Here is a 25,953-nt window from a genome sequence, read left to right on the forward strand (position 1 = left end):
ATTTTGAGTAGCAATGGGGTGAGAAAATGATGAGCGGAGTGATTAGAATGGGGAGAGCAACAGGAAAGGTTAAGGGAAAAGGGGGTAGGGGAAGAAGGAAGAGGGAATATATATGTCTGTAGGCGTCACTGAGAACAATAGATGACATAAATGATAGTGACTAGGCAGTCGAGAGAGCTGAAGTGGGCAACTTTAAGTGATGGAGCCTTTCTTGTAATACTTACAAGCAATGTCTTTTGGAAAGTGAGCTTTTAATTGGTTGTGGACATCAAGGTAGGTTGGGAGTGTGCAGAGATGCAGAGGGATGGAGGTTACACTGTTGAGTGGTTATTGTTTAGAAGCTGTTGTTGAAGCTGTGTAAGTTATTATGAGAAATTCTTAGGCTTTTTGTGTCATTGTTTTGAAATCTAAGGTTGTAGTAGAATTTTATTTTATTTGACTATTGGTAATGAAAACAAAGGTTTCTGTGTTTGAGTTTGTAGGAGAAGGAGACCATAAACAGCATGATTTTATGTTGCATAGGGAGCCATCACCCAGAATGATGCCTCAATACAAACAGAAAAATTGGCTTAGTTTCTGGTGTCATTCCAAGGGGATCCAGTACCTGATAGCCTGGTAAGATATGATCGACAGACTGTGCTTTGCCAGAGATGGCCTGTATCCATCTCACCTGGGCTTCAGGCTTCTGGCAAAGGCTCTTTCCTCCCCCATACTGCCTTTTTTAGGAAAAGTCCTGTGGTTGATAAAACCAACATAAAAATTTCAACAAAACACAAATTAAAGATCATGCTGCTAAACACTAGGAGTCTAAACCACATTCTTAACCCTGGAAAATGCTGATATCAGTGCAGTCACAGAAACCTGGTTCAAAGCTGGGGAAAGCACCCCAGCCTTACCTGGTTACTCATCCTATCACACATTCAGACCCCAAACTGTGGGCAGTAAAGCCAAAGGAGGTGGAGTTTCAATATACATTAAAGACATACACATCTCCAGGTTGGTCAAACAGTATGAAGCACAGGAAACACTCCAGGTGCAGTTAACCATTGACAAGACCCTTATTCAAATCATAGCTAGCTACCAGCCACCAAATCTGACTCAAGATGCCCAATCTGCCTATTTGGACCTGTTCGACTCTCTCAAGATTCAACCCTTTACCCTGATCCTTGGTGATTTTAACTTCCCAAACATAGACTGGAAGAACTACCCATGCCAGAACACAAATGCCCAGAGATTCCTTGATTTTTGTCAATGCAAATGCCTTGAAACAGCTAGTCGATACCGCCACAACAGGTGATAATATCTTGGACTTGGTATTAACCAACATGGGTAACCACTGCAGCATCCTTACAGTATCATTCTCCCTGGTAAGATCTGACCATAAAGTGGTCACTTTCGAAGTCACCATCTCCCCCAACCTTCCTCTAGCTAGGATCAGACATAAAAAAATCTCCAAAGCTGATTACAGCCTCCTGAGGGATGGTATAACCTGCTTCACAGCCCCCTCCCCCTTTGTAGGAACTGGCACCAATATCCAAAACTACACCAAAGCACTGTACAAGCATTTATATAGATGTATGGAATCAGGAATACCCGACAGGACTAAATCATTCTTTGCAAGGAAGAGTAAACCTGTCTGGTGGACATCTGCAAAAAATAAACTCTGTAACAAAAGGAAAAAAAAAATGCTGACCAAGAAGGAGCAGGTGCCCAGTTGGAAGCAATGTCTCCTTAGCCTGAAGACGCAAATAAGAGCACTACTGAAATCCTCCAAAGCAAACCTTGAGTCCATATTGGCCACATCTGCTAGAGACAATCATAAGGCCTTCTTCACATATGTCTGCAACATCAATAGAAGCACCTAGATCTATTCAGAACTGTTGGTCATAGACACCACGTATACAAATGCCATAGATATAGCAAACTTGCTGGCTGACAGATTCAGTGAAAACTTCACCCTTCTGTCCCCCCCATCAGTAAATCAGGACATCCCCAGTACCTGACCTGTTCCCCTTATATCTAGGGAACAGGTCATCAATGCTGTCTCAAAGACAAAAAATACAGCCTCCATGGGACCTGATAACATCCCAGGCTGCATCCTAAGTGAACTCGGGCAGGAACTTGCAGAACCATTAGGCACCCTATTCAGCCAAAGCCTAAGTACCAGCTTTGTCCCAGCCGAGTGGAAGACAGCTACTGTAATCCCTTTGCACAAAGGTGGAGCATCCACCGATCCAAGAAATTATAGACCCCATCACTCTAACTAGCCTGATCTGCAAGGCCATGGAACAGATTATAATGGACCTCATTAACAAGGACATTGGCAACCTCCCAACACTCAATCCCACAAAGTTTGACTTCATCAAGGGAAGGTAATGTGTGCTAAATTTGGTCGACTTCTTTGAGACTGTCACCAAATCCATGGATGAGGGGAAGATGGGGCACACTGCCTACCTTGACCTAGCCAAAGCTTTTGACACTATCCCCCACTTGGGCATAATAGATATACTATCTCAACTAGACATCAATCCGTATGTATCCCTAGAAAAGTGGCTCTCGGAGCGGAAACTCATTCTAAATCCAAAAAAAAACAAGTTACTAGTATTTTTTCCCACCTCAGTTAGTCCATCAGTCCCACTTACACCACAATCCAACAATAGTACCTTCCTTGTTCAATCTATTAATGGTACCATGATTGAGCCTGTCACCAACACTAAACTATTAGGAGTCACTATTGATAGTAGGCTTAGATTTGATATGCATATCAGTCAAACCATAAAGACTGTAAATAAGAAACTTGGATCCTTGTATAGAATTAAAAACTTTCTAACCCCTACTGCCAAACTAACTATCTCTCGTACGCATTTACTCTCCACTTTATTGTATGCATCTCCTGTGCTTTCATTCCTTAACAAAAGTGAGATCAACAAACTCTCTGCTGCCTACAATCACATCGCCAGATTTGTAGTAGGAGGTCCTTACAGAACTCATCACTGCCTTAACCTAAGGAAACTTGATTGGCTAGAACTACCCAATCTTCTCAAACTAAACCAACTCGCTGAAGCGTTTAAAATTATTAAGCAACCGGATAAAACCCCCTCCCTGAATAATCTTCTGATTCCATACTCCAATCTTAGCTGTCTTCGCTCCTCACATAGATTCCTGGTCCAAACCATCAAATCCAACAACTCAGGTGGCGAAGCCGTTTTTGCCAACTCTATAGGAAAAGTCTGGAATTCCCTCCCCAATAACTTAAGACTTACTACGTCCCCTTGTCAATTCAAAAATAATCTTAAACAATTTTTTAAAAAACATTGGCTGTGCCCATGTATTAATCCAGACTAGTTCTCTCTGACACTCAACAAGTAGCTTTCTCCACCTGTATTACTAGGTGTTTTTTTCTTTTTCTTAGTCTAAAGAATTTGTAAACTCACACCCACTAAGTCCACCTCCACTGGTACTAATGAAGTCAAGCTCCCCATTGCCTGGCTTGACTCTACAAGGGATGGGAAATAGTAGCCTAGACAATAACTATACTGTATTTTGAACTGTAAACTATTCACGTTGTAGCCAATTGTATCTAAAACAATGTGAAGTACAACTCATGTGTATGTGTATTTATCTGTATGTAAATTAATGTGTACCCTTTTCCTCTGTGGAGCTTTTCTCCCCGGGCCTCCGCTGAAAATGGACATGTATCCAGTCGGACCATCCCGGTCAACAAATGTAAAATAAATAAATAAATATATATGTTACCATATGGGTAGCAAACTGGCTCACTGATAGAGCCCACTTAGTCAAAATAGGGGAAGCCACCTCAATCAGTAGACCTATAACAAGTGGCGTACCCCAGGGTTCAGTCTTGGGGCCACTGTTATTTGGGATTTACTTCTCTCAGGTGCAGGACAAAACCAGTGGGCTATGGCTGACCAAGTTTGCAGATGACTGCAAGCTGGGTGCTGTCATCAATTCCCCTAGTGATGTGAACATCCGCCAAGATGGTCTCACTCAGACAAATGACTGGTGCCAGAAACATGGCCTCAAGCTGAATACCAAAAAATGCATAATCATCCCCTTTGGGGAGATTGACATCCCCACAAATTATCACATCAATAACAATGTCCTAAGCACGCAATCAGTTGTGAGGGATTTGGGCACCTAGGTTGTTAGCAACCTGACTTTTGGCCATCATGTTGCTTCTGTTATATGGAAAGCCTTCTACATGGCCAACCTCATAAGTTAGGGTATCTCATCCAGGGACAAGGTCATAACATTGCTGTATTCTTCCCTAATAAGGCCCATTGTTGAGTAGCCCCTTTTGGCATGTACCTCATAAAACACATGCAGCAACTGAAGAGACCACAGAGGTTCCTCACCAGGAGAATCCAGGGCCTCAGACATCTACCATACACAGATAGACTAAAAGCCCTATCCCTCTACTCAATTTCATACATACTCCTCAGAGTTGACCTCTATCAGGCATACAAGGCGATAATGGACCCCACCTTGATGGGACTGCTGCACTCCACTGAGCTCCACTCGAGTAACTCGCATGAGTGACCTCAACCTGGTCTGCAACATCAACAGGACTTGTTGACGGGACAGATTTGTGTCCCAGAGACTCCCCCATCTATGGAATAGACTCTCTCTCCACATCAAGCAGAGTATCTCTTTACCCCTTTTTAAGTGCAACCTGGATAACTGGATGGGAAACAGAAAACATACTCCTGGGAATTCCACCCGTGTCCCTGCTGGACAGGGGCATCAGGTGCTGACTTGTCTATGCATGGGCTAAAATCTTGGCTAGGCTTATAAGGGCCTCGGGGCCAATATCCTAGTAATCTCCTATGATCCTGTGCAGTATATTACATAGGAAGCCATTTGGCTTTGGTAACAACATTGCAGTATGTTACATAGGGAGCCATTTGGCTTTCATAAAGACATTGCAGTGTGTTACATAGGGAGCCATTTGGTTTTGGTAAAGACATAGGTTCATAGGTGTGTACTAGGCTAATGGCCCTGGAGCCTTTACAAACCTAGCCCATAGGATTACCCTGGCATTGTGCCACCCCACCTTAGTTCCTAGTGCCTCTGGCGAGTAGAGCCACTGGAGTGATCCCTGGGGTTAATTTTTGATTTCCCATCCACTCGTCAAGATCTCTCTTGAAGAGGGCCAGTGAGGTGCTTTTTGACATGTATGAGAAGTCTATTCCGTAGCACGGACAGTCTTTGGGTTATGAACCTGTCCCTCCAGCATGATCTGTAGTTTGTGATAATGAGGTTAAGGTCTCTGGAGTGTGTGGTGTGGAGGGATTGAGATTACTACATTGCAGTATGTTACATTGGGAGCCATTTATCTGTGGTAAAGACATTAAAGTGTGTTATATAGGGAGCCATTTGGCTTTGGTAAAGACATTGCAGTGTGTTATACTGGGAGCTGTTCGGCTTTGGTAAAGACATTGCAGTATGTTACATCGGGAGCTATTTGGCTTTGGTAAAGACATTGCAGTATGTTATATCAGGAGCTGTTCGGCTTGGGTAAAAAAAATTGCAGTGTGTTACATAGGGAGCTGTTTGGCTTTGGTAAAGACATTGCAGTATGTTACATAGGGAGCCATTTGGCTTTCATAAAGACATTGCAGTATGTTACATAGGGAGCCATTTGGCTTTGGTAAAGACATTGCATTGTGTTACATAGGGAGCTGTTTGGTTTTGGTAAAGACATTGCAGTATGTTACATAGGGAGCCATTTGGCTTTCATAAAGACCTTGCAGTGTGTTACATACGGAGCCATTTGGTTTTGGTAAAGACATAGGTTCATAGGTATGTACTGGGCTAATGGCCCTGGAGCCTTTACAAACCTAGCCCATAGGATTTCCCTGGCATTGTGCCACCCCACCTTAGTTCCCAGTGCCTCTGTCGAGTAGAGCTACTGGGGTGATCCCTGGGGTGAATTTTCTATTTCCCATCCACTCGTCAAGATTTCTCTTGAAGATGGCCAGTGAGGTGCTTTTTGACATGTACGGAAAGTCTATTCCATAGCATGGACAATCTCTGGGATATGAACCTGTCCCTCCAGCATGTTCTGTTGTTTGTGGTAATGAGGTTAAGGACTCTGGAGCATGTGGTGTGGAGGGATTGAGATTACTACATTGCAGTATGTTACATCGGGAGCCATTTATCTGTGGTAAGGACATTAAAGTGTGTTATATAGGGAGCCATTTGGCTTTGGTAAAGACATTGCAGTGTGTTATATTGGGAGCTGTTCGGCTTTGGTAAAGACATTGCAGTATGTTACATCGGGAGCTATTTGGCTTTGGTAAAGACATTGCAGTATGTTACATAGGGAGCTGTTTGGCTTTGGTAAAGACACTGCAGTATGTTACTTTGGTAAAGACATTGCAGTATGTTACATAGGGAGCTGTTTGGCTTTGGTAAAGACATTTCAGTATGTTACATAGGGCACTACTTGGCTTTGGTAAAGACATTGCAGTATGTTACATAGGGAGCCATTTGGCTTTGGTAAAGACAGTGCAGTATGTTACATCAGGAGCTGTTCAGCTTTGGTAAAGACATTGCAGTATGTTACACAGGGAGCTGTTCGGCTTTGGTACAGACATTGCAGTATATTACATAGGGAGCTGTTCACTTTCGTAAAAAAAATTGCAGTATGTTACATAGGGAGCTGTTCGCTTTCGTAAAAAAATCGCAGTATGGTACATAGGTAGCTGTTTGGCTTTGGTAAAGACATTTCAGTATGTTACATAGGGCACTACTTGGCTTTGGTAAAGGCACTGCAGTACATTACATAGGGAGCCATTTGGCTTTGATAAAGACATTGCAGTATGTTACATAGGGGCCGTTTGGGTTTGGTAAAGACATTGCAGTATGTTACATAGGAAGCCATTTGGCTTTCATAAAGACATTGCAGTATGTTGCATAGGGAGCCATTTGGCTTTCACAAAGACATTGCAATGATGTTCTTTTTTTGGGGACTAGCATGCTGAATGTACAGATACTACTGCAGGTGGGTTGAAGGGAGTGAAGTTTATGATCGAGCCATTACCACTTGAAGCCATATTCCAGTGGACCATGTAGGATACATTTGCCAGTGATGGATCTGTTTTGTTGGAAAGGAAGTAGTGGATATTCTTTAAGAGGAGTGAGTTCATTTTTAACTGTTTTTTAATATGACTATGAAAGTTTAGGTTTTGGTCCAGGCAAATTTCTCAGTTTTTGAACAGAAATATATCACAAGATATCCTACTGAGTGAAAGTCGACAGAGGTAATAAAATCAACAGTTGCAAAGTAAAAACCAAGTCTACTGCCACACCAGGGAAACGTATAAAAACATTTTATTACAAAAAGAAAAAAAAACACATGGTAAGTGCTTTTGCAGTTCTTCAGACCTAAAATAACATACTAAAACTCTACATTTAAAAGAATAATTGAACCAATCAAAAATAGAGATACATGCATAGAAAGAACCAATCATAAAACCTTGAACCACTCAACCTTTCATTACTAAATCTCATTCATAAGAACAACAACCAATCAAACTCAATGTACTGAGCCACGCGCTTGTGAAATTGTGCTTATATTAGTGATATTCATAATTGTAAGTCCATAAATACTTCAGATAAGCACGTTATTTACTGTCTTGGAAGTTATAAAAGATAATATAAGAGGAGGTAATATTAAGAACGTTACTGAATGTGCAGAACTGAGATGGATTGTTTTGTTAAAAGCAGATAAAACTGCTGGTTTAAACAAAAATTCTTCTGTTATTACATGCAATTCAGTTCACCAAATGGTGATCAGCTGACACCTCAGCACCTCCATTGCTTGGAGTGTTCAGAATATATGGTTTCAGTCTTTTTTATTTCTCCAGATCTTGTGGGTTCCTAATACTGTGACGAGAATGGACCCCATTCCTAAGTCAAAGTACGATTAAAGTTCATGAAATTACTGTTGCTTCAGAGAATTGCTCTCTGCAGCACCCGCAATGTGCCCAGTAATGACTCCTTCTGCAATTCGTATGGAGTTACATGTATTGGTAACATGTATAAATACAATTGTAGACTCCTTTTTTATAAGACCCATTGCTCCTACTACTATTGGAACTGTCTGGGTATCTTTATTCCACATTTTTGTCATTTCTGCCTGCAGATCCTGATATTTTATGACTTTGTGTCTCTCTGTACACAAGACACTTTAGTCACTGGTGTGGCAATTTCAGTGATCAATGCTATTTTTGTCTTCTTTTCGTGGACCACTATATCCAGTTTTCTAGCCTCTGTCTTTTGAACTGTTGGTAATGGATGATCCCATGTGATGTCGACTTCTTCATTTTCTATGATGCTTTGTGGTTCACGTTTCCAGTGTTTTTCAGCCATTTCAGTACTATAATGTTTGTACAGTCCCCAGTGCAACAGCCTTGCCCCATTATTATGCCTCCAGTATACAGTCCTTCAGCCATTAGTATGCCACAACAAGCAACAATGTGTGCGACTGTTTTCCAATTCGGATTTACAAAACCTACATCTGTTTTTTCTACATGTTCATAGGTTCATAGGTAGGTACTAGGCTATCGGCACTGGGGCCTATACAAGCCCAGCCAAAAAGGTACCCTGGCTTTTACCACCCAAGAAAATTATTTTCCTGTGCCACTGTCAAGCAGAGCCACATAGGTGATCCCCGGGGTGAATTTCCTATCTCCCATCCAATCATCAAGATTTTTCTTTTAGAGTGCTAATGAGGAGCTTTGTTTGATATAGATAGGTAGTTTATTCCAGAGTATGGGAAGTCTCTGGGACAGGAATCTATCCCTCCGGCATGTTCTGTTTATTGTGGCTAGAAGGTTTAGGTCCCTAGAGCATGTAGCTCGGAGGGATTGGGATTTCTTTAAGTGGAGCATGTCCAACAGCTCTGGGCTTGACATAGCTTTGTATGTTAGGCAGAGATCCCCTCTGAGTAGGCGATATGAGATGGAGTAAAGCTGGAGTTTTTTGAGACAGTCTGCGTAGGGCATCTGTTTGAGGCCGGTAATCCTCTTTGTGAGGTATTTCTGCGGCCTTTACAGTTGTTGTAGATGTCAAAAGGGGCATTGCACTCTATAATGGGTCTAATGAGTGATGAGTAGAGGGGAATGATGACCTCTTTTTTTCTGGATGACAAACCTTTTGTGATGAGGTGTGCCATGTAGAAGGATTTCCTGACTACTGTGGCGATGTGATTATCAAAGGAGAGATTATTGTCCACCTGTGTCCCAAGGTCTCTTATCACACTTTCGGTGTTAAGTATACTACCGCCTATGTTGTAGTTCATGGGTACAGAGTTTTTACCAAAGGGGATGACAATGCACTTTTTGGCATTGAGTTTGAGGCCATGGCTTTGACACCAGGCATCTGTCTCAGTGAGGCCCTTTTGTAGGATGTCCACATTGTTAGGAGTTTCGATTATGGCTCCTAGCTTGCAGTCATCTGCGAACTTCATTAGCCAAAGACCTTCTGTGTTAGCCTGTACTTCAGAGAAGTAGATACCAAACAGGAGAGGACCCAGGACTGAACCCTGTGGTACTCCACTTGTCACTGGTCTGAAGTCAGATTTGGAGTCTGCTACTTTCTCAGTGTGGGTTCTGTCAGTGAGCCACTTGGCAACCCATCTTGTGACATAGGGATTTATACCTAGTTTAGTGAGTTTATCTATAATTCCAGAGTGGGGGATGGTGTCAAAAGCCTTGGCAAGATCTAGATAGGCTGTGTGAACCACCTTACCCTTGTCTACAGCTTTGGTGAGTGCTTCAAAGAAGTCTATCAGGTTTAGGAGAAATGATCTGCCTATTACAAACCCGAACTGGGTGGGATCCAGAGTTTGGAGATTACCAATGTCTTTGTTTATAAGTTCCATGATGATACGTTCCATGGCCTTGCAGACCAGGCTCGTCAGGCTAATGGGGCGGTAGTTCCCGGGGTCCATGGTGGCTCCCCCCTTGTGGAGTGGGATAACCGTTGCTGTGCGCCATTCAGCAGGCACAAAGCCTGAGGTGAGGCTATGATTGAACATGGTACTTAGGTGGGGTGCCAGTTCATTCTGTAGTTCATGTAGAACGCAGACTGGGATGTTGTCTGGTCCCATGGATGCTGTGTTCTTGGCTTTGGAGAGTGTGGTTTTTACCTGTGCAGCCGTGATTACAGGAACCTTGCATTCTTCCGGTATAGAGATGGGCTCTTTAGGGGGTGAGAGGGGCATAAAGTTAGCACTGAACCTATCTGCCAGGATGTTGGCAATATCAGTTGGGTCTGTATATTTGGTGCCATTGTGCTGTAACTCAGAGCAGATCTGAGTGTTGCCATTCAGATTCTTGACATAGCTATAGAATGCTTTGTGGTTGTCTTTAGAATCAGTGGCAATTTTGTTTTCATAACTAGCTTTGGAGGATTTTATCAAGGATCAAAGCTTATTTCTGAGGCTGACCAGGGAGCTCCTCCACTCGTGGGATTTTACTCTCTTTTGCAAGAGTTTCTTCCTTCTGTTGTACAGTTTCTTTATGGCAGGGGACCACCAGATTGGCTTCTTTTTTTTTGAGGATAGCGTCTTGGTTCTGTTTGGGATAGCACGATCCATGCACTCATGTAAGTGCTTATAAAGTGCAATTATGTAGAATTCAGTAGTCGTAACTGTATTGTCCATCTGCATGGATGTCATGAAGTTCACCATTTCTGTCTTAAGAAGCATGAGGTTGGCTTTGGAGAAATTGTTTACCATGGTTTCCTTAATGGGGGGTGGAGGCAGGATGTGGATATCTAGGGTAATTAGCTTATGTTCGGATCGGACCAATGAGTCATTGACTTCAGGTGTGGAACACCGGTCACTCATATTGGTAATGACTAGATCTAGGATATTGTTGCCCCTGGTGGGGGTGTGAATAAGTTGATCCAGGGCATTGGAGTTTATGAATTCCAGAAAGCATTGAGCAAAGGAGTTGGTACATGAGTAGTTTTCCCAGTTAATGGTGGGGTAGTTGAAATCACCCATTATTAGGATGTTTGGTTGAACCCTAATATTTTCCAGTACATCAAGAAAAGAGGAGTGGGAATCATGGAGCATGGTGGGTGATTTGTAGTAAGTTACAATTTGGATTGCAGTTTTGCCCAGAGTTAATTGCACTTGGATAACCTTGGCTGCATTATGCTGAGCAACTAGCCTGGAGGTGTGGATATCCTTAATGAATATGGATACACCTCCGCCTTTGGTGTTCTGGTCCAGGTTACATGGCCGAAAAGTGTGGTATGAGTTATAGCCTGGTAGTGCAGGGGTGCTCTCTGGAGCCTTGAACCAGGTCTCAGTCACTGCACAGATATCGATGTTCTCCATTTTAAGGAGTGCCTTGAGTGAGTGCATTTTGAGATTTAGACTTCTGGCATTGAGTAGCATCACCCTCAGTTTTTGCTTGCCTGTTCCTGTTATGGTGGTGAATTTGTCATTTGAACTTTGCCTAAAAAAGGCACTATAGGGGCAGCAAGAATCTTAGCCAGTATCCGGAATCCCGGGGGTAACAGGTGCAGGCAATCTCTGGCAAAGCATCGTGGTCTGTCGACCATGTCATCCCAGGCAGACAGATACTGGATCCCTTTAGAATGGCACCAGAAGCTTAGCCAATTGTTGAAGTCAATCATTTTGTCCTTGTACTGCGGCATCATTCTGGGTGATGGCAGAATGTTACTCAGGGCTAGGGTCATACCTGCCTGGGCTACAAGATCGGAGAGCTCTTCCATGTCTCTTTTCATGTAGTCCAGGGTGGTACATCTCGGGTCGTTCACACCAACATGGACAATAACAAAGTCATATTTGTACTTGTTGTGGAGTGACCTGAGTGCGTGGGTTATGTGGCGGATCCTGGCACCTGACAGGCAGCTGACAGTAACCTTCTCCTTGTTTAGCCTGGTGAGTGGGACATCAGTGTGCCTGACTATAGAAGTGCCTATGACTAGTGTGTTGGGTGCATTGTTTTGCCTTATTGGCTATGGTTGAGTGGCACACTGAGTCTGTGGGCTATGTGTCATTTGGGTTGTGTTGGGGGGTGGAGGTTGCTTGCATTTCTGATTTGGAGGTCTCTGTTGCTTGAGCAGATTATTATTGAGAGCCTCCGTGAATGTTTTTGTGTTTCTATGTGTGGATTTTGGTGGTGTAGATTTAGTGAGACTATGTGATGAGTGTGGTGTGGTGCAAGTGTTTACCTTCTCCTCTTGACTGTCAAGTTCAGTCTTGATTGGAGAGAGCTTTACCTCCAGTTTGGCTAGATAAGTGCATCTCTCACAGGTTGTAGTGTTGGGTGGTAGAAGGAGAGGGTTGTCTGTGTACATGAGGCAATTTCTACATTGCCCCAAGATGCCCAGATTCATCAGATAGACAGGAGAGAACACTGGGAGCCGACCCTTGGACATGCCTGAATAAAAAAAAATTATTTTCCTCTAGATAAGTGAGGAAAGTGAGTACAAGAGCTGTTTTTTTCTAAGCAAGTTTAATTGCCTTTGTAAACTAGCCTATATGTAGCCAACTATCTTGGGCTGCCAATATTAACCTTTCATCTCTTGGTTTGAATTTGCCTCTCCTTAACCATTCCTGCGTTCGTTCCTGATCAACATGAGGTTTTCTATACTTGCAACTATATTTATGCTTTTTCCACATTTCTTGCCTTCTCATCTGGTCCTTCACCTTACATTCTTTTTGTTTTTTGGCACATTCAGTTGCTGCCTGATTTTTATCTACTTCTGGTTTTATTTCCATTCCTGCTTGATGACGATAATGCTTTTGCTAAATTAAGCACAGAAGTCATCACAATTGCAGATCTATATGTGTAATCAATTTCAAGGAGGCCCATCCCTCCTTCAGAACGGGGAATATATAATCTTGGTATGCAGTGATTTTTATAAATCATTTGGTAAGCATGAAGCATCCTTCTTGTTTTCCTATCTAATCTATCCAACACATTTTGGGACCAGTCAATCACTCCAAAACTGTAAGTTAGGACAGGAAGAGCAAACTGGTTTATAGCTTGGATTTTTTTCCTAGATGTCAATGCTGTTTTCAGAATTAATTTAAGTCTTCTAAAGTATTCCTTACTAATTTTTGTTCGCATTTGTTCATGTTTTGTTGTGGATCCTTCATCAGTACCCAAATATTTATACATTCCCTCTTGCTCAAGTTCTTTTATATCATATTCTTGTCCCAAATTGATGTTTTCCTGGTACTGCAGTTTTCCTGCTTTAAAGGTTGCTTTTGCACAGTTGTCAAGACCAAATCACATTCTTATGTCATCTGAAAAAGTTTTGACAACTTGCAGCTGTGCTTTCAGTTCTTCATCTGATGAGCTATACCGTTTTAAATCATCAGCAAAGAGAAGATGAGAAGTCTTTACACTTTGTTGTTTTCTAGAAGCCAAATTGTAGCCATGGCCAAAGCTGTTAAGTAAACAGTATAATGGGTTAATGGCAAGACAGAATAGCAACGGTGACAGAGTCACACTGGAATATCCCCCTTTGAATTTTTATCCGTGGGATAATAATCTATCCTTTATCATGGCTTAACTGCAAAGTGGTCTACCACTGTTTGATGGTCACTGTAATGTAATCGATTAGAGTAGGGTGTATCTTATACATATTAAGTACTCTTTTTAACCATGAATATGGGATACTATCAAATGCTTTTTTATAGTCAATCCATGCCAAAATTAACTTCTTCCCCTTTTTACAGTTCTCCTGTATGGCTTTATTAAACAACAAATGATCCTTTGTTCCATATTACTTTCTTTTATTGGCCTTTTGTTCTACTTTCATAATTGAGTTTTCTTTTAAATGACTATAAACCCTATCAGCATCATTTCCCATGTATAGTTTATATGTTATCGGAAGGCAAGTTATTGGCCTATAATTTTTAGGGTAGCTTGCAAGTTCATTTTTAAGTAGGAGCATTGTTTTCCCTGTTGTTAGCCAGGTTAGTGTCTGTTCGGGGTGTGCATATAAATACTTCTTACTCATGGCTAAATCTTCGTGTAAAGATGTTAATACTTTTAACCAAAAGTTAGGTACTGCATCTGGGCCTGGGGTTTCCACTCAGAGGTTTTTCTTAACTTTGTTTCAATCTCTCTGACTGTTACTTCATCCCATTTCATATCATGCACCTTCAAACTTCTTTCTTTTACTTCTATCCATTTAGTATCTTTATGTTCCACAGGATCTTCATAGATACTTCTCCAAAATATATCTATTTCCTCTATTTTTGGTGGACTTTCAGTTCCTTTTACCTTTTTTCCCAGTTCTCTATAAAACATTTTTGGGTTATCAATAAATTGCTTATTTCTACTTTTCCTTTATATTTATCTGTGTATCTTTTAAGTTTTTCCACCTGTGCTGAACTTTTTAGTTTATTCGCGAAAGTGCATGATAGATACTTTTATCACATCTATCTTTCTTAGTATTTTTGTTGATCTGTTCCCTCTTCTTTAGTCTTCTAACAGTGGCACTTCTTGTCTTAATTGCTTTATAGTTTTCTCTATTCGATACTTCCATGATGGTTTTCAATTTCTCCCCTTCCTTTCCCTCAATACCCTGTGTTGTTGTGGTAGAACTTTATCAGTTATTAATTTAACAGCACAGTAATATATCCTGTTTACTTCTGTTATGTCGCATGGATCTCTATGTACAGTCCTAATTATTGCATTCATTTGTTTTATCAGACTTCGGACCTTTTGGATTTTATTGACCTTCTGCAGTCTATTTCTCTCATTGATCTTAATATATCCATCTATGTCTATTAAATCAAGCAACTCTTCTCTTAGCTCATTTTCTTCCAGACTAAGGGCACATTCCTTGTTTTTCATTTCCTGCAGGCATTCTATAGAAAGTTCTATAGCATCTTCCTGTGGCATATTCTCTTCAGTTTCAGCCAATGCCATCAGTTGTCACTTTGCAGGCACTCTTTAACTTCAACTTCTATTTTTTTAACTTCTGCTTTGCTTATCATCTTTTCTACATTCCATCTTTGTGATGTTGTTTTTTTTTTATTGTGAAATTTTCCATATCTGGATGCATTTGCCTGTATTTCTCTTTGGATATCTTTGGGGCTGCCTTCTTTATATCTATTAATTTGGCTTTCTCCTTTGCATAAATATTGCACCATATCAAATCTCTTTTTCCCATGTCCATGTTTCTTTTTTTTATACTTTTCAAATTTCTCTAGTTTTGTTGTTTATATTTTGGCACTTTCTCAGATGTTTCTTTTCCAAACAGATCAAAGTTGCTTGATCTATGTACTGTTTTTCACAAATCTGTTGCATTAATGAATGCACATTTTCATTTGATGCCTCTGACAGTTTTTCTTATGGAAGTATTTTTCTATCTTCTAATTTCTCTCTTAATCATTTTGTATATCTTGTGTCTGGAAATTATGGGCTTTTGGCATTGGATTTGATGATATGATTGCAAAGATGATCACTGACCTTTGACACAAGATGCTGTGGTACCAAGCACAGTTATGAACATCCTTGTATCCAGACATGATATTTGTTATAGCCATTCCGTGAGTAGCATAGACTTCCTACAAAAATTCTCCACTAGGGTTCATGTCAGGCAGGCCATTTTTCTGGCACACTCCCATGTAGGTAGCTTCAGCATTCCCCACATGAATCCTGAAGTATTCCAGTGGAAGTACAGAAGCCAAAAGTGGATCCCTATCAAGCACTACACTCATTCTGTAAGAAGGACGATCGCTCTGAATAGATGTTAGGTGTCTGCAAACAAACAACGTCTGCAAGTCACAGTCACATTGACGTGTCTCTGTTTAGTGTCACAGACTTTAACTGAAAGGCATCTAGCCAGGGGATTGTGAGTATCCCCATTCAGGTTCAGGGCCTCTCCTGCGGGTCAGATCCAGAGTAGGAGAAAGAGAGACAATACTCTCATGATTCCAGAAGGAACAGAATGAATGCTTTATGTAGAGGTGAAGACCAGCTAAATGCAGCTGCTAGTTTTCGGCTTTGTGCACATGCCCCAGCAATAAGGTGGCATTTTATTTCTCAAGAGCCAGTTTCAATTATCAGGGCATCATGCATCTTAATCAGCCATGATCCTGCATGCCATTTGACTGGCATTGGACCTCACCTCCACCTTTTATCTTGCTAGTGGTGAGCCCCCTGGAGCTTTTTTTTTTGTTCTGAGCCCCTTCTCTAGTTACATGGGTCACCCAGCCACCAGACACTCACTACAGAACTGTGTTTCCAGGCCTGGCTTCCCTGTTTCCTTCAAGGATCTCAGCTTCTTTAACTGAACCATGGGGGACATCCTGGATCACTGTTTGCCTCCTACCTAGGGTAAATCTGCACAATATAACCTTAAGGAAAGACATATAAAATGGTTTGGAACTTTGGTACAGTTTGCTGCTGCTTTAGGTGTGAGTACAGTCATACACGTTTCCACATCTGCACTATTACCTACACATATACACATTCTCCACACACCTTACATAAGTCTGTGAGGGAAGTAAGTGCACTTGCTATGCACTGAAGGGCAAACTGTGTAATATGATGAGAAACAATTACTTAACTCATTTGTGTTAAATAGAAAATGTAACATTGCCCATATAACTTCCTCTCCCATGTTGGATTTACTGATGTATTTTTGTATACCTCCCCCATAAAAACAGTGTTGCTTTGGTCAATACCTGGACAGTGTAGGTATGGCTTACACTGTTGTATAAACTAATTCAGAGAAAAAAAGAGGACCTCTGATCAGTATAGTATTGCACTTAAGGTGATGGGTTGCACAAGTTGAATGTTTTATCCCCTACTTGCATGCTGTAGGACCCTTAACAAGTCATTTAACACCCTTGTTCTTATCTGCCTCCCCTTAAATAAGTAACCTTTCCAATCAGTGAACCTGCCTGATTACTGAAATTAAATAGGTAAAAATGTGTTCTTCTCTCTCTCTCTCTCTCTCTCTTTCTGTCTCTGCTGAGCAACTTTATTCCCAGTGTGATACAGACCCTTGTCTCTAAATGTTCAAATGGATTGAAGATTGCACTGTCTGGTGCAAAGCACATAAATATCCAGGTAGTGGGACTGCTACTGTAGTACACTGCTACAGAAAGACATCTTGGGAGAAAATGCTGCAGAGGGATGCTTCCTGTGCTGTCTTACTGCCCCCATATAAGTGGAGATTTGACTTCCTGTGGTACTGCAGATGTCTTAGGAGAAACTAAGAAAGACAGTTGAAATCTAACAAATACCTGTGGCAGGTTGACCCGTCACATAGACTGAAGAGATATCCATGACTGGAAGCTTATGTATAGCAGGACATGACTGCAGAATCAGTCTGTTTGTCTGAAGTCATTATTTACACTTTCTTTGTAATTCTATTGTTACCCTTCCTGACGTTTGAATGCTAAGCAAAAGCTCCTTCAAAAGAAAGTGTAGCAATCTGTTTAATCTTTGTTTCATTGTAGACTGGTGTGAAGATTGAGGGAAGGTGGGCGAAGGCTGCCAGCCTAATCAAATAGAATTTGATACATAATTCTATCATTTGTAAACACAGATGTAAAATACAGCCTTGTTTCTTAAATGAAAGAAAACACTGGAAAATGTGAACTTCAAGTTTGTAGCAACATTGCCATTTGCTGTAAGGAAACCTAAGCCAAGCATTTCACATCTGTTCTTTTGAAGTTAAAATTATTTCTTGTATACCCTTTTGATCTAGATAGTGGTGCCGAAGTGGCTGGCTGAACACGTTCTTTCTATTGTCTTAACTTAAGGAATAATTGCTAGAGTGTACATATGAAATGTCTTTTATTGTTGTAGTTTCCCGAGCAGGTGTTATATTGTTAAATAATGTAGTTTGTTGGCCTGGGAACTCCAGACTAAGTGTCAAAATGATGCAGTGTGTATACCTGGAAAACCTAAGTGTCAAAATAATGTAATCTGGGAGGGCCTAGCAAAGGTGATTGTTAGTGAATTTAAAAACTATTGTTTAGAGAGAGACTGTAAGCATTTTGATCTTGATATCTAACTTCTCAGCACTCTGCCTGTTGTCATATGTAAGTAGTGTCTTAGAAGTATGTTTTCTTGTAGTAATAGCTAGGAACTTAGAAGAAAGTTAGACTAAGTGCTTTTTCTGTTATATCAGAACTTTCCTACTGTATTGTTTTATGTTTCTGTGTGATCTCTGAACTCTTAGATATCACTGATGTGTAGTAGTATTGTCTTATGTTTTTAATTATTTATTATTAAATATTTTAAAAACCTTTACCTGTGGCTGGTTTGTGTAGAGATAAGTAAGCTCTAGAGTACATTGCATATTTATAGAGTTTATTGTAATAAGCCACTCTGATAAGCCTTAGACTAATTAGTCACATTACCAATTGGATAATAATATTGCACAGTAATAATTGGACACATTTTTAAGGGCTTTTGAGTAGCTGATAAGTATTACCTTGTGGTGGCAGAAATTACTACCATATAGTCTGGGTAAAGGGTCACAGCTGTAGAATCTGTGTCAGCCTTTCCCAGAAGTGTCTGTGAAGTTGTATAAATACCTCCCTGGACTACATGAAAAGAGACATAAAGGAGCTCTCTGAGCATGTAGCCCAGGCCGGTATGACCCTAACCTTCAGTAGCATCTTACCCTCACCAAGAATGATGCCACAATATGAAGACAAGATGATCAATTTCAACAATTGGCTTAAGTACTGGTGTCATTCAAAGGGGATCCAATGCCTGTCAGCTTGGAATGATATGCTCGACAAGCCACGATGCTTCGCTAGGGATGGCTTGCACCTGTCACCCCTGGGCTTTCGGATATTGGCAAAGGCTCTTGCTACCCCCATAGTGCCTTTTTTAGGCAAGGCTCAAAAGACAAACCCACCTCCATAGGTATCACAAGGGATAAGAAACTAAGAGTAATGCTACTCAACGCCAGAAGTCTAAACCTCAAGATGCACACACTCGAAACTCTCCTTAGCATGGAGAACATCGATATCTGTGCAGTAACAGAAACCTGGTTCAGGGCTCCAGAGAACACCCCAGCACTACCAGGTTATACCTCATACCATGCTTTTCGGCCCCAAAACTTGGACCGAACCACAAAAGGAGGGGGAGTATCAATATTCATCAAAGATACCCACACCTCCAGGTTGGTGGCAAAGCATGAAGCATCAGAGACTATCCATGTGCAACTAACAGTGGGTAAAACTGCCTTCCAGTTTATAGCCTGTGACAGACCACCCTCCCAAACCCAGGAACCCCACTCAGCCTTCCTGAGAACACAGGAAAATATGAAGGTCTCTCCAAACACCATTATATTGGGCGACTTCAACTACCCAAACATAGACTGGGAGCATTACTCTAGCTCCAACACCCTAGCCCAAAGGTTCCTAGAATTTATAAACTCAAATGCTATGGAACAACTTGTTACCACTCCCACAAGAGGGAAAACATACTGGACCTGATCATCACCAACATGGGGACTCTATGCTCCAGACCAGAAGTGTATCCCTCACTGGTAAGATCAGACCATAAACTAATCTCACTGGATATTCACATCCCAACCCCACCCCCTGCCCAGAAAACCACAGTGAAAAACTTCTCTAAAGCAAATTTCACACTCCTCAAAACTGAGGTGGAATCCTTCAAAGCCCCCGGGCCTGTGGAAAATACAGCCCAGACCGCAGAATCCTTTATAAACGCATTCTATGAACACCTTCAGGAATGCACGGATCATGCGATCCCAAATAAAACCAAGACCTAATCCTCCAAAGGCAGACGTCCTGTCTGGTGGACCCCAGCCATAAACAAACTATACAATAGAAGGAGGAAGCTACTAAATGATAAAGCAAAATCACAGAAAGGGAAGGCATCACTGATCAGTATTAGCAAAAAACTACGGGCACACATAAAATTGTCTAAGGCCAGCTTCGAGAGAAAAATTGCACAGGACACTAAGGATAATCACAAGGCTTTCTTTAGTTATGTTAGGAACCTGGGTGGTAATTCCAAGATATGCACAGAATTAGTCCAAAATGACAAAAAATACACCGAACCCACAGACATTGCCAACATCCTAGCTGACAGGTTCAGCGCAAACTTCTCCCCCCCTACCAAAGGGCAAATATCTATCCCAGCAGAGTGCTGTCCCCTGACATCTCAGATGCTCAGGTAAGAGCCGCCCTCTCCAAAGCAAAAAACACAGCATCAGTGGGACCAGATGGTGTCCCGGGCTGCATCCTACATGAACTCCAAGAAGAGCTAAACCCAAACATTAAACTACTGTTCAATCTCAGCCTTACTACAGGATATGTGCCCAAAGAGTGGCGTACAGCAACAGTGGTCCCTCTCCATAAAGGTGGTGCCTCAACGGATCCTGGAAACTATCGCCCCATAAGCCTGACTAGCTTGGTCTGCAAAGCTATGGAAAGAATCATCATGGACCTCATAAATAAAGATATTGGGGACCTATAAACACTGGATCCTACCCAGTTTGGCTTTGTTAAGGGCAGATCCTGCCTCTTAAACCTGGTTGATTTCTTTGAAACAGTCACCAAGGCCATCGACGAGGGAAGGTGGTCCACACAGCCTACCTGGACCTCAAAAGCCTTCGATACAATACCCACTGGGCATTATAGATAAGCTCACCAGCTTAAATATAAACCCCTATGTCACTAGATGGATTGCAAACTGGCTCAAGGACAGAACCCACATGGTTAGAATTGCTGGAGCCATGTCAGACTCCAAACCAGTTACAAGTGGTGTCCCACAAGGCTCAGTCCTGGGACCTCTCTTGTTTGGTATATATTTCTCGGAGGTACAGGCCAACACGGAAGGACTGTGGCTGACCAAGTTCGCAGATGACTGCAAACTGGGCACCATAATCAACTCTCCAGCCGACACAAGCATCCTCCAAAAGGGCCTTATAGAAACAGACAACTGGTGCCAGAGCCATGGCCTCAAGCTAAATGCCAAAAAGTGTATAGTCATCCTCTTTGGCAAAAACAAAGTGCCCACAAATTACCACATAGGTGGTAATCCATTAAGTACAGAAGAAGTAATTAGGGACCTGGGGACCCAAGTTGATAGCAATCTCTCATTTGACAACCACGTGGCCAAAGTGGTTAGAAAAACATTTTATATAGCCCACCTAATCATGAAGGAATTCACATCTAGATCAGGGAGGTCATCGTGCCTCTTTACTCATCCCTCATCAGGCCCATAATTGAGTACAATGCCCTTTTGGGATGTACCTTACCAGACACCTGCAGCAACTGGAATGACCCCAAAAGTACCTCACCAAGAGGATCAAAGGGCTCAAACAGATGCCATATGCTGCCCGGTTAAAGAAACTCCAGCTCTACTCAGTGGCATACCACCTGTTCAGAGGCGATCTGTGCCTGGCGATAAAGCCATGTCCAACCCGGAATTAATGGACATGCTGCACCTCAGAAAATCCAAATCCCATCGAGCTACGTGCTCGAGAGTCTTGAACCTCAGCACTGAAATAAATAGGACATGCTGGAGGGACAGATTCATAACCCAGATGCTCCCTTCACTCTGGAATAAAATCCCAGTCCAGGTTAGGCAGAGTCCCTCATTGACTCTCTTCAAGAGGAATCTTGATGAGTGGATGGGAGATCGTAGGTTTACCCCGGGTATCACTTCTGTGTCACTGTTAGACAGAGGCACAGTATACTAACCTCGAAAAAGGGCATAGCAAAATAAATTTAAAATGGGTGGCGAAAGCCAAACACATTCTGGCTAGGCTTATAAATGCCCTAGGGCAGATAGCCTAGTATGAACCTATGAACCTATGAACCTATGAACCTATCTCAAAGTGTGTGTGGTGTGTCAGCTACCTGGACAGGGACACAAAGCATTGGTGGGACAGAGAGGGTACTGGAGGTTAGCTTGCCAGCTAGGCTGAGATCTGGACCCTATAGCTGTGCCAGCGGGGAGTCTTATTGGGGACCTGGATAGCAAGGGAGCAACCAACCGCAGACTGACTGTGATCTCTGTGTGCACTTAAGGCAAATTGTACTTTACTGTGTGTATTTGTTATCCTTTCCTCTTATATGAAACGTCCTCTCTGGTGTTAGTGGTGAGGATTGAGGCTCCTTGATTGCTGGGCCAGGGCACGGTCATCACATTTGCGGTGGCAGTGGTTGGGATAAGATATCCTCACTTGTGGTTTGCAGTGGTGTGGGTAGAGTGAATCCTGTAGCGTATGTACAGTGATCTCTGAAGGTGTTTTGTACTCTAAATCAACCACGCAGTGTATACTCAGAGTTCAGATCACAATTGTTTTATTTCTTTTGTTAGCTTAGTTAGTCAGTGTGAGCAGGCAGCATTGTCAGCAGAGGAGTATGGAAAGCTGACAAGGAGCCAGCTGGTGGAGATGTGCAAGGCTAGGGGACTGGTGCATGGAAACCTGACTAAGGCAGACCTGATTGCAGCCTTGGTTACAGCTGCATCAGAAAAGAGCATCCAGGAGGACAACCAGACTGACAATGGAGATACAAAATCCTTTGAGAATGGACAGCTCAACCTTTCTGCAAAGGACAATCAGACTGGCAGTGAAGATAGAATATCCTTGGAGAATGGACAGCTCAACCTTTCTGCAGTGGACTTAAAAATCCAGCTGGAGCTAAAGAAACTTGAGTCAGAGGCCAGGCGTTTGGAGATAGAAGCTGAAGAAAAGGAGCATCAGAGGAAGCATGAGAGGGAAATGCTGACTCTTCACCAGAGTCATGGAGGTAATGGGGAAGGGAGTAACTGGACCCCAGAAGCACAACAGATCAGTAAATTTATTCCGCAATTTAAAGAGGGGGATAATTTTGATAGTTTCATTCACATGTTTGAAAGGGTATGCAAACAGTATAGTGTTGACTAAAGGCTCTCGGTACAGTTCCTGACCCCCTTACCCCATGGGAAAGCTGTAACTTGTATATCACAAATGCCTGTCTGTTTTGATTATACTGCTGTAAAAATGCCTTTTAGAATGTTTTAAGCTAACACCTGAAATGTATAGGAAAAAGTTTTGTGAGCATAGATGCAAGGCAGATGAAAATGTATGTGAATATGTTGCTGAACTGAGCATCATAGCTGGGTGAGTGGATGTCAGGTCACCACTTTTGAAGGGTAGGGAGACCTTTTGGTGAGGGAACAAGCACTTAGCACTTTGCCTGAGGACATGAGGATCTGGTTAACTGATAGACAATGTGCTACTTCAGATGAGTTGGGGAAGAAGGGAGACCTATACCTGGCCGGCAGGGTAGCCCTGCACAGGATGGGGACCCCAGTACACCTCATGGGACTAAAGGAACCCATGGTGGGCAGCACAGACTACCCCAACAGAATCTGTCAGTAGCAGGGGAAGCCACTAGTCCAGGTATACATCCAGGAGCTAGGGTTAAATGTTTTAAATGCAACCAGTGGGGCCATGTGGCATACAGATGTCCATGGAGGCATGGTGGGAAACCAAAGGTGAGGGAGCCAGTAAGTGGGAAGACAAAATGCCAATAGTGGGTTGTCTTGAGACAACAGGGGTATGGAACTACCATCCTGCAAATGTCCTGAGAGGAAAGGATTCGGATGAGGCAGTACCATGTACTTATGCAGTTACATACAGTGAGGCTAGGAGACAAGCATGTGGGTCTGGTAGCCTGGGGGAGACCCAGACAGACTGCATACTTGCAGCCAGGACTGGTGAGGTGGTTACTTCAGGGAGGGAGCTATGCTGTAGCAGTGAGACTGAATGTGAGAAACAGCTGCTTGTGGGTACTGTTGTTTCCTTGAACAGGCTAACTGCAAAGGTAGAGGTGAGTAGTAGTACCCAGGCTGACAGTGAGGCACCACTGTCAGAGGATGCCAGACTTTTAGTGGAAGGGGAGCTGGGAAGGGTTACAAGGAGAGAGTTGAGACAGGCTCCGCTTTCAGACCCTACATTGCAAGGCCTGAGGCAGGTAGCTAGGGAGGCACCTGATTCTCAAGGAGAAGGGGGATCTGTATACTGGGACAAAGGGTTACTATACAGAGAGTGGACCCCTGAGGGAGGGCTAGAAGGTGAGAGAGTACAGTAGTTGGTAGTGCCTAGAGCCTATTATCTGGCACTTCTAGCCATAGCCAATGATATTCCCTTTGCAGGTCATATGGGCATAAAACGTACAAATAGACGTATTATGCAGAACTTCTATTGGCCTGTAATTTACAGAGATGTATCAGGGTACTGCAGGACCTGTGAGCAGTGCCAAAAGTTAGGCAAGGCAGGAGACAAGGTGAGAGCTCCTTTGATGCCTTTGCCTGTGATTGAGGAGGCCTTTAAGAGGGTAGCTATGGATATTGTGGGTCCTCTGAGTACCCCAAGTTCCACAGGGAAAAGGTATATCCTAGTGGTAGTGGATTATGCTACATGATACCCTGAGGCAGTGGCTTTGTCCTCCATTGAGGCAGAGAAGTTGGCAAATGCTTTGTTAGAGATTTTCAGCAGGGTAGGTTCCTAAAAGAAATACTGACTGACCGAGGTGCCAATTTCATGTCAGACCTGCTGGCTTGTCTGTGGAAGTCCTCTAGGGTGAAGCACACGAAGACCACCCCCTACCATCCGCAGACTAATGATTGCAGAATTTAACCTCTCAACCAGATCAAGTCCATGCTACGGACATTTGCAGATCAGTTTAAGAGGGAGTGGGACAAATATTTGCCCCATCTGTTTGCTTACAGAGAGGTTCTCCAAGAATCCACAGGATTTTCACCCTTTGAGTTTCTGTATGGGCATAGGGTGAGGGGACCTCTAGATTTAATTCGAGATGAGTGGAAAGGTGAGACTGAGTCTCACAAGGTGCCTGTTATGGCATATGTCCTAAACCTCAGAACAAGGCTCAGGGAACTCATTGGCTTGGCCCAGGAGAACCCGGCAGAAGCCCAACAACAGAAAAAGGTGTGGTATGACAGGAATGCTTGAACTAGAGAGTATGCTGTAGGACAGCAGGTAATGGTTCTCATTCCTGTCAGACACAAGAAGTTGCAAGCAGCTTGGGAGGGACTCTACAAGGTGGTAAGAAAGGTAAGTGATGTTAACTACATGGTGGAAGTGCTAGGCAGATGGCACGGGCACAAATTGTACCATGTTAACATGATGAACGCTTATCATGATAGGGAGGCCCTTGTGCTGAGTGTTTGCAGTGGATTGCAGGAGGAGACTGAGGGGGATCTGGGGATTGATCTCCTCAGTGAGGCTCGGGCTGACACCTCAGTGGAAGGGGTAGCAATGTCCCTGCAGCTATCTCCTACCCAGGTTCGAGAAATCTGAGCAGTGTTGCAGGAATTTGTGGACATGTTCACTGGGAAACCAGGGAGCACCCACCTGGTGCAGCACCAGGTGGATACAGGACCCCAAAGGCCTATTAGGCAGGCCCCTTATAGGGTGTCTGAGAGAGTCAAACAGACTCTGAGGGAAGAGGTACAGGAGATGTTGGAACTAGGGGTGATTCAAGAGTCCAACAGTCCCTGGGCCTCACCAGTGGTGTTGGTGCCAAAGAAGGATGGCAGCACCAGGTTCTATGTGGATTACAGGAAATTAAATAGTCACACAGAGTCATATGCTTACCCCATGCCTAGGACAGATGAGGCTCTAGAGCAGCTGGGTGGGGCTAAGTATCTTACAACCATTGATCTTACCAAGGGTTACTGGCAGGTGCCCTTGACTCCCACTGCTAGAAAGAAGTCAGCCTTTGTGACTCCTTTTGGCTTGTATGAGTTCACAAAGATGCCCTTTGGAATGAAGAATGCCCCAGCGACTATCCAGAGGCTGGTGGATAATATCCTAGCAGGAGCAGGAGGATTTGCCCTTGCTTACCTAGATGATATTGCCATCTACAGCCATTCCTGGCCAGAGCACCTTCAGCATGTCAGGGAG

This window comes from Protopterus annectens, chromosome 10.part0, assembly GCF_019279795.1.
Source record: "Protopterus annectens isolate FY-2018-M chromosome 10.part0, PAN1.0, whole genome shotgun sequence".
NCBI lineage: Eukaryota > Metazoa > Chordata > Ceratodontiformes > Protopteridae > Protopterus > Protopterus annectens.